The 7840-nt window shown below is 41.2% G+C and overlaps 1 long non-coding RNA gene across 1 annotated transcript; it reads left to right on the top strand.

Moving 5' to 3' along the window:
- Window positions 1-444: 444 nt before the first annotated feature.
- Window positions 445-859, top strand: LOC144588396 (uncharacterized). The gene is made up of 2 exons (XR_013543940.1): window positions 445-578; window positions 720-859. It is a non-coding gene; the product is annotated as an uncharacterized LOC144588396 (long non-coding RNA).
- Window positions 860-7840: the final 6981 nt, after the last annotated feature.

The following is a 7840-nucleotide window of genomic DNA, read 5'->3' as shown; positions in this document are numbered from 1 at the left end:
AGTGATTTAATAAAGGTATCATCCTACTCTTGCATTTGTGTAATCCTAAGACCCACACAACCTTTTCCTAATTCTTTCTGGTCTTTGTCTTGTTGAATCATGCTGTCATTGTATATGATTGCATTACTGGAGCACTACAGAAAGCAATTCAATTTTGGCTGGATTATACCTGTCATTAAGTCAAGAGGAAACTCCAGATTTATTATGTTAGCAGTACTTAGAGAAGACAAGAAAATATCTGGGTATGGGAAAGCATTTTTGGAATAGATAATCAGCCTGAATTTCTTCTATCATTAAACTTGAGAATGTTTTCATGCCCTAGAACTTTAGTACAGAACATGCTGTTTGGCAGCAAAAAGAGCCAGCGACTGGTGGACGCCTTCAGGCTGAACCTCCTCAGGAAGAAACCACTAGGGAACCATCTGTTACAAAGATTTTGAAAGAGGAGGGAGAAGACTCCCGTGGGGATGTGCTTCTGTCATCACCCATTTACAGGAATCTCTCCTTGCCAATCCCCTGAGATGCCAGTGACTCCTGTCCAGAAGCTCACTCAACACCTGGCAGCCTGGCTTACTATGGTAAGCAATTACATGTTCACAGAAACAGCCTTCTAGAAAGAGTGCTCCCTCAAGTGGTGAAAAAGGTAGAACTGTGAAAGCATGTTAAAAGGTGAATCACATGTGACATCCATATTAAACAACAGTCTCTTTTAATTCCAGATTGAAATACTGTACTGTATCAAAAGAAAGTGGATCGCATTACTAGCGGGAAAATATTATAAAAGGAGAAAAAACACATTTCTCAAAACCTCTGCTTTGACCCATAAAAATGTTGCTTTTTTTTCTATTTTTTTTTACTTGAAAGATGTTCTTCACCTAAGACTGATCTTCTCACTGCAACACAACTACAGAACTCCCTAGTCTGCCATCACAGTCTACTTTGACTTAAGAACGGATGCATAACGGAAAAAAATAAAACTACTGTACTAAATATATGTTAAAATTAGTTTTTAAAGCCTGCTCAACAGATTAAATGTATGCTATATAGACAACAATCTTTCAACTTAGCCTTGTCAACTTCACTCTACCCAAAATACTCTAGCAAAGTCATACATTATTTCTGAAAATACAGAGTTCTGGACAAATTTCTAGAAGGAGAGTTTTTCATAATAATAGCACCCAAAAGATCTAGAATGTAGCCACTAAGAAACAAAATACTGTAGTTAAAGATTTTCTATACCTTAGTTCAGCCAGTCCAAAGGGAAACTGCAGCCAAATTGGAAAGGCAGCAAGGAAGGAACTAGAATAGATCCTCAACTGTAAGGGTATTTCAGTGGAGACTGAGGTGTGTGTTTGCCATGGGTGAAATAAATTTTGCATAACACTAAACATCGCATGACTGAAAGTTTATTGCGTCTAGAAAAGAAAAACAATTTAGGTCTTGAAGAGCACCAGTTTGGTCTCTTCCCCCCCCCCCCCGGTAAAAGTAAATAAGTAATACAATATTTTTAAACCAGTAAAAGGGAGAAGAGAATGTGAGGGCCAGTTGATTACACCTCTTCCCCCCCCAGAGCCGTTGTCTGATCACCATCTTTTGGAGCAAACCAGCCAACCCCTGCAATGGACCAAATGCCTGTGTAGTCAGCCACATAGATACTCAGATTACAACGTCCTTCCCTGGGGTGAGGAAGAGATGAACCAGCCCTCTCCCAAGAACAGTACTATTTGTGCTTTTCTGAGCCCCTGTTAGGGGCTTCTCCTCTCTCCCTTTTTGGTCTGGATAGGATAACTGTGCTTTGATACGTTTCCAGCCTGTAAGATATTGACAGACAACAGGTAAATGTGCATCCTTCTGAAGTTTGCCGTTGTAACATCTCTGCATGCAGTGATTGACACAGATATGATGCTTACCTATTGCTGAAGCCCACAAAGCCAATTCATGCAGAATTGTTGTAGGGAAATAATTCCATTGGGAAGCAATCACATTTCAGCAAGTGAACTAAGCGACTGGTTCCAGTAGTCCGAAGGCAGTTACCTCCTGTTAGATCCAGGCGGGCATTGATGTGGCTAGCCAGTTCTGTTTGGACTGTGACTCCTGTCATCCCTCACTGGTGGCTATTCTGGCCAAGGCTGATAGGAGTTGCAACCCAGCCCCAATGAGAAGGCTACTGGTTGCCCATATGTGCCTTAGACAAACAGCCATTTTCTTCCGAATGCCAAGTAACAAGCAGGCAAATGCCATCTTGACTACCTCAGCAAATTTTACCTCCAGTATTCCTGACAAGCACTAACCATATGGACACTGATGTATTCACATGAATGTAAACCTAGGAAAGCAGTGCATCATATGGAAGGTATATAGGCTTTGGCTTTTCCGGTTACTGAACAACCAATTCAGTGCCATGCCTCTGGCATTGTTCCCTTCAGAGCTCATGAGCTGAGGCAACAGATTTCAGAATCCTAGTTCTGGCAGTCCTCAAGCTCAAGGCTATTCGTTACATGAAAACGTCTCCTGCCTTGTTTGACAAAAGACAGTGAATGCATATTAGAAGACTTTGCAGGCTGCATTTTCCCCCCTAATTAATAATTGGATTCAAGTCTGTAGATTATTTTAATAATTGGCTTGTGGAAAGAGGACTCTGAAGCATGGCTCCTCTGTTTTCACCACCACTTGCTTTTTGCCGAAGCACAGCAACTGTCTGAAGTTCTTGACTTTGTTTAACAATGTGTAAATAATGTTCAATGAGGCTGCCAAATGTGTCTTCCTGACCCCAGGGACCTACAACTTTGCAGTGCAGCGCTCTTAGCAAACTAATCAGCAAACTGTTTGAAGGTTTACCAAAAAGAAAAAGAAAAGAACAAAGCTGTTTGCATGTTGAAAATGTTTCTTAATATCTGCACGTTTAGCTGTTTCTCCATGGGTTCAAAATAACCAATTAATAGCAGACTTTCCCCCTGTCTTGTGCTGGATGCTGTTCCATAAGAGTTTATTAATATCTGAGAGTTTAATGATGAACCTATTAGAGTTTGGGAAAGTTACTTTTTTTTAGACTTTAGCATCTCAGAAGCTCCTAGCCAGGTTGATTATTGAAACATGATCCAAAGAAGTAGGAATATTGTTTCAGCAAAATAAGTTTTACTTAAGTCTCTGTAGAGGCCTCCTAGTCATGGCAAAAGTTAAATTCCACTTTGGTCCTGGATGGTTATGATGGAGTTCAAGTCTGACTGGGATTCACATCCAAACTGCACATTTAACAGTCACCACCTCTCAATACCTTTCTCTTCAAGAAATCTATGAAATCCCTTTTAAAATCTGGATCTTCATCTTTCGGGGTGTTTGTGTTAATTGAAAAGTACAGTATTTGAGGTCTTCTGACTGCTTCCTTTTTTTCCCTTCTCCAGAAATCACATCTATTTCCTTTATTTACGAGCATAAATGTAAGAAGCTCTTGCATATCTGTGGTTGGGAGAGTTGATGTTCTCCCAGGTATGTTGACTTACAGAATCCATGATCCCTTGGCATAATGGCTGAGGCTACTCTGCCCATGAAAATGAACTTAAAATCAGAAACACTATAGCACTAACCTCCATTTGGGTTACAAAGCAGTACAAAAATAGCCATGCTGTGTGGAGTGAGAAAAAACAACCCACAGAAAGTAACAGAATATACTGTATAACTGTACCAACGGGGACAGTGTGGTCTAGTGGATAGAGTGATGGAAAAGGATTCTGGAGAACACAGTTTGAATCCCCCACTCAGCCATGGAAACTCACTGGGGGAGTGGAACTGGTAAAATCATTTCTTAAATATCTCACTTACCTTGAAAGCCCTGTTAGGGTTGTTGTAAATCAGTTCTGACTTGATAGTACAGAACACACACACAACTGGGACAAGTGAAGTGTTGTGTGGATAGCAGGAAAAATACTGATAGCTTCAGGTCACAGTCAGGTACAAATATGGGAACTAATACTCCATCCAGAAGACTTTTTAGTTGCTTGGCCTGAAAACAGCTGTCGTCCCACAAAGTCATTTATAGGGTTACCTTTGGATCTCACTGCATATGAGTTTTATTATTGTAGAGGTTTAAAATAATCCATCCCATTCTTCCTTCGACTTGCTCAAATAGGTTGAAACAGAACTCATGATCACCTGGAAATTATGCACCCTCCCAGCCCCAACTGTCTTGTGGGGGGGGAGAGACCAAAAAGTATTGCCAGTCTTGAAAATGCCTAGGAATTGGCATTTTCCCTTTTAAATAAAGCAAAACTCCCAGTGGGCCTTGGTGATTGACATTTGGCCTCTTGGCTACCTTATGACACTAGGAGTGATTTTTGGGGCAATGTAGGTTGATACTTTGCTCTACAGCAGATCCAGATGCCAGTAGAGGGCAGTGGAGGACAAGAAAAGGCAGCGTTAAATCTGAGGGAGGTTGGGGTAGCCTTTGAAGGTCAGAGAAGGGGTGACACTTTCTAAAGTAGTGCAGTGAATATTTCTGCTCTAATACACACTTTTTAAAAAAAAATCACTTCTTTGCGCGCACGCACGCACGCACGCACACACACACACACACACACACACACACACACACACACACACACACACACACACACCACGGAGCTGAGGAAGTGATTAGTTTGCCAATATCCTGAAGTGGCTGTAATCTACCTCACAATATTGGGAAAGGCTGCAGGCCAAATAGGATCATTTGAGGTCCGTGTGCCCTTTGGATGAGAAGATCGCACCTCCTCACAACCCTAAACAAGCATGTTCCTTTCACATGAAGCCTTTAGAGCAGTGGTCCCCAACCTTGGGCCTCCAGATGTTCTTGGACTACAACTCCCAGAAGCCTTCACCACCACCTCTGCTGGCCAGAATTTCTGGAAGGTGAAGTCCAAGAACACCTGGAGGCTCAAGGTTGGGGACCACTGCTTTAAGAGGACTTACCATGTTTTTCAAAGAGGTGCTGCCCCAAGTGGTGAAAGACAGCATATAATTTTCCTCACCTCCATATTTTGCACTTAGCCCAGTTTGGTGTTTTATCATTCGCTAGAAGAACAATTCTTTGCGAGTCTGGTTGCTGAAGCTGGTATCTCTGACGACACCCTATTGGGGAAAAAACAAGTTAATAGACTTACTCCTTAGTAGACTGAAGGTACATGTGGCACTACCAGGTATCCCTCTCCAGATGACCTCAGGGGCTAATGAGTTAATATGGGTTAGTTAGTAAGTTCCAAGTATTTAAGTTACAGGTGTCCCAGAATTTTGGATATAGAGGGGTCTGCAGACCCAAATTAAATTCTGGTGACTGCTTACAGAAAGGTTTTGAGGCCATATTTGAGTTCCAATGCTCTTGACACATTAATCTCTTTCAAAGCTCCCCACGCATGCACCTTTTCTCTCTTTCTAGAATATAATATAGGTGATATACAGATGCTGTCCTTTAAGGCATAGTGAAAATTCAGCAATAACAGAGTATTGCATTACAAGACAGATGAAAAGGGGCTTCTGTTCCGTTCAAATGCAAACAGTTGTACATCTGTATGAAATTCCTTTGCATCAGGCGCCTGGTTGTCAAGAGAAAAAGAAGGGGAAAAAACTATCCCTCTCGCTATTACTCCAGCCTTTCATATGAGCTTTAAAAAGCTATTTCCGGTGAGCAAATTAATCATACTTAAATTAAAATAACGTGTGAACAATGGAAAGGTAAATGTGCAAATTTGCTGTTTTCACCCCATCTCTTCCAGTGTGGTTCTGTGTGGCTCAGGTGTGTGTGCCGTGTATATACCTGTCATATGAGACGAATCGGGCTTGCTCTTTACTGCCAAGAAAGAATTAAGTACAAAATCTTCTGTAGGAAGCAATTGTGAAGTGTGGAAGTTCCTAGTCAGGCAAATAAATTGGATTTAAGTATATTACAGTCATAATCTTTTTCTGCCTCTCTCCAGACAGCCTTTGTACACGGAGAAATGAGAATGTATTCGCAGACAAATCTTGACCTGAGGGAGAAGGCTGAGGGAATCTGGATTTTCAATAACATAAGACAATAAAGCTCAGACTTCTAACCTGCTGCAATATGGTAAAAGTATAAAGAGCTTAGCAACTAATAAAAGGAAAGGGTCTTCCAACTCATATTTGGAGATCTAGACCCCAAAAGGACACTCCATAAAGATCATAATGGGTTAGTCAGTATCTAAGAGATATGGTGTACCTTGTTGACCAATTGTCTGACAGTTGTCTTTGGTAGGGTCTGGATATTAATAAGTCGCAAGTTGATTTCCTTTGGGTATTTGGCCTTATAATTGTACATCTTCCTGTTGTGACACGGGTGCTATATATTTATTTAATGCAATTCCTGTCGGGGTTAAAAGAAGAATATGGAAAAGGGGAGAGAGAGAGAGAGAAAGAGAGAGAGAGAGAGAGAAGAACACTTGCATTTCTGTGATTGTATGCACACCTTGCAAATTTTATCTCTCTCTAAGGTATAGTGAATCAAAGCTATTATAGTGTACGAGAGAGGACATGATCTTAGGGGCAGAAAGGAAAGCCAGATGTGTTTCTCCCCCTAGGTCAGAGCACCATCTTTCTCCCTTTTCTGTTACATGGGGACTATAAAAGATTCAATTATTGCTCCTTTTTATTTTTTTATTTGTATTAATAAAAGTTGCTCTAGAAGGCATACACCAGCTAAATAATATTTTGACAGCTAACACTAGTGTAAAGCAGGTGTCAGTCACACAGTAAGATCAAGGGAAAATAAATGCATAAGAGATCACCTGCTGATTTATTCAGAGAAAATGAAGCCTGTTTAAAAATCATGCTTCCTAATAAAATAAAAAGCCACCCTGATTTTACCCACCATGTTGATGCTAAAAGCAAATATTTAAAGATATATGCAGGCATTAAAAATGCACTCTTTGGCTGCAGTCTCAAGACAAGCGCCACATTCTAATGGTGAATTATGCAAGCAGCATTTCATGAGTAATATCTTTATAGAGTTTTGATTAGAAGTCTACTGATATGTATGTTTTTTGGGGTGGGGATTGGATGGGATTAAATAAAACTAATAATAAAAATTAGGGACGTGGTGGCGCTGCAGGTTAAACCACAGAAGCCTCTGTGCTGCAATGTCAGAAGACCTCGAGTCATAAGATCGAATCCACGTGACAGAGTGAGCTCCCATCGGTTCTCCTAGCTCCTGCCAACCCAGCAGTTCAAAAGCATGTAAAATTCGAGTAGATAAATAGGTACCACCTTGGTGGGAAGGCAACAGCATTCTGTGTCTAGTCACGCTGGCCACGTGACCATGGAAACTGTCTTCAGACCAACGCTGGCTCTATGGCTTGCAGACGGGGATGAGCACCGCACCCTAGTGTCGGACACGACTGGACTAAATATCAAGGGGAACCTATACCTTAATAATAAGAATAACTCTCAGAATTCTCCAGTGGAATTTCACACTGGCCCTTAAATCCATCACAGAAGCCAGGATCCTGTTGCTGAAATATGGATTGGAAATGGAATTGCATTATCATCTCCCCACTTTTTCTTCCTACGGCAAAACCAGTTCTTTGACCAGTCCTGCAGCCAGTACGAGAATGGGTGCATACCACGGACCCTACAGGAATGCGGGGAGGAACACTTATGCGATTGCTCTTCCATCCAGTGTTTAGGCAATAGGTTACTGGCTAGCGTCTCTAGGTTGTTTGCATGTCACACACATGTACCTCATTGTGCTGCCAGAGGAATGATGGGAGTTATTATTTTTTTAAAAAAAAAACCCTCCATAAATCATCACATCTCTAGTTTTGTTATTGGTCACCCTTATGGAGACATAAGAAAG

The sequence above is a fragment of the Pogona vitticeps genome, chromosome 3 (assembly GCF_051106095.1).
Source record: "Pogona vitticeps strain Pit_001003342236 chromosome 3, PviZW2.1, whole genome shotgun sequence".
In the NCBI taxonomy this organism is placed as follows: domain Eukaryota; kingdom Metazoa; phylum Chordata; class Lepidosauria; order Squamata; family Agamidae; genus Pogona; species Pogona vitticeps.
The sequence above is the reverse complement of the archived record's forward strand: the minus strand, read 5'-3'. Positions and strand labels throughout refer to the sequence as shown.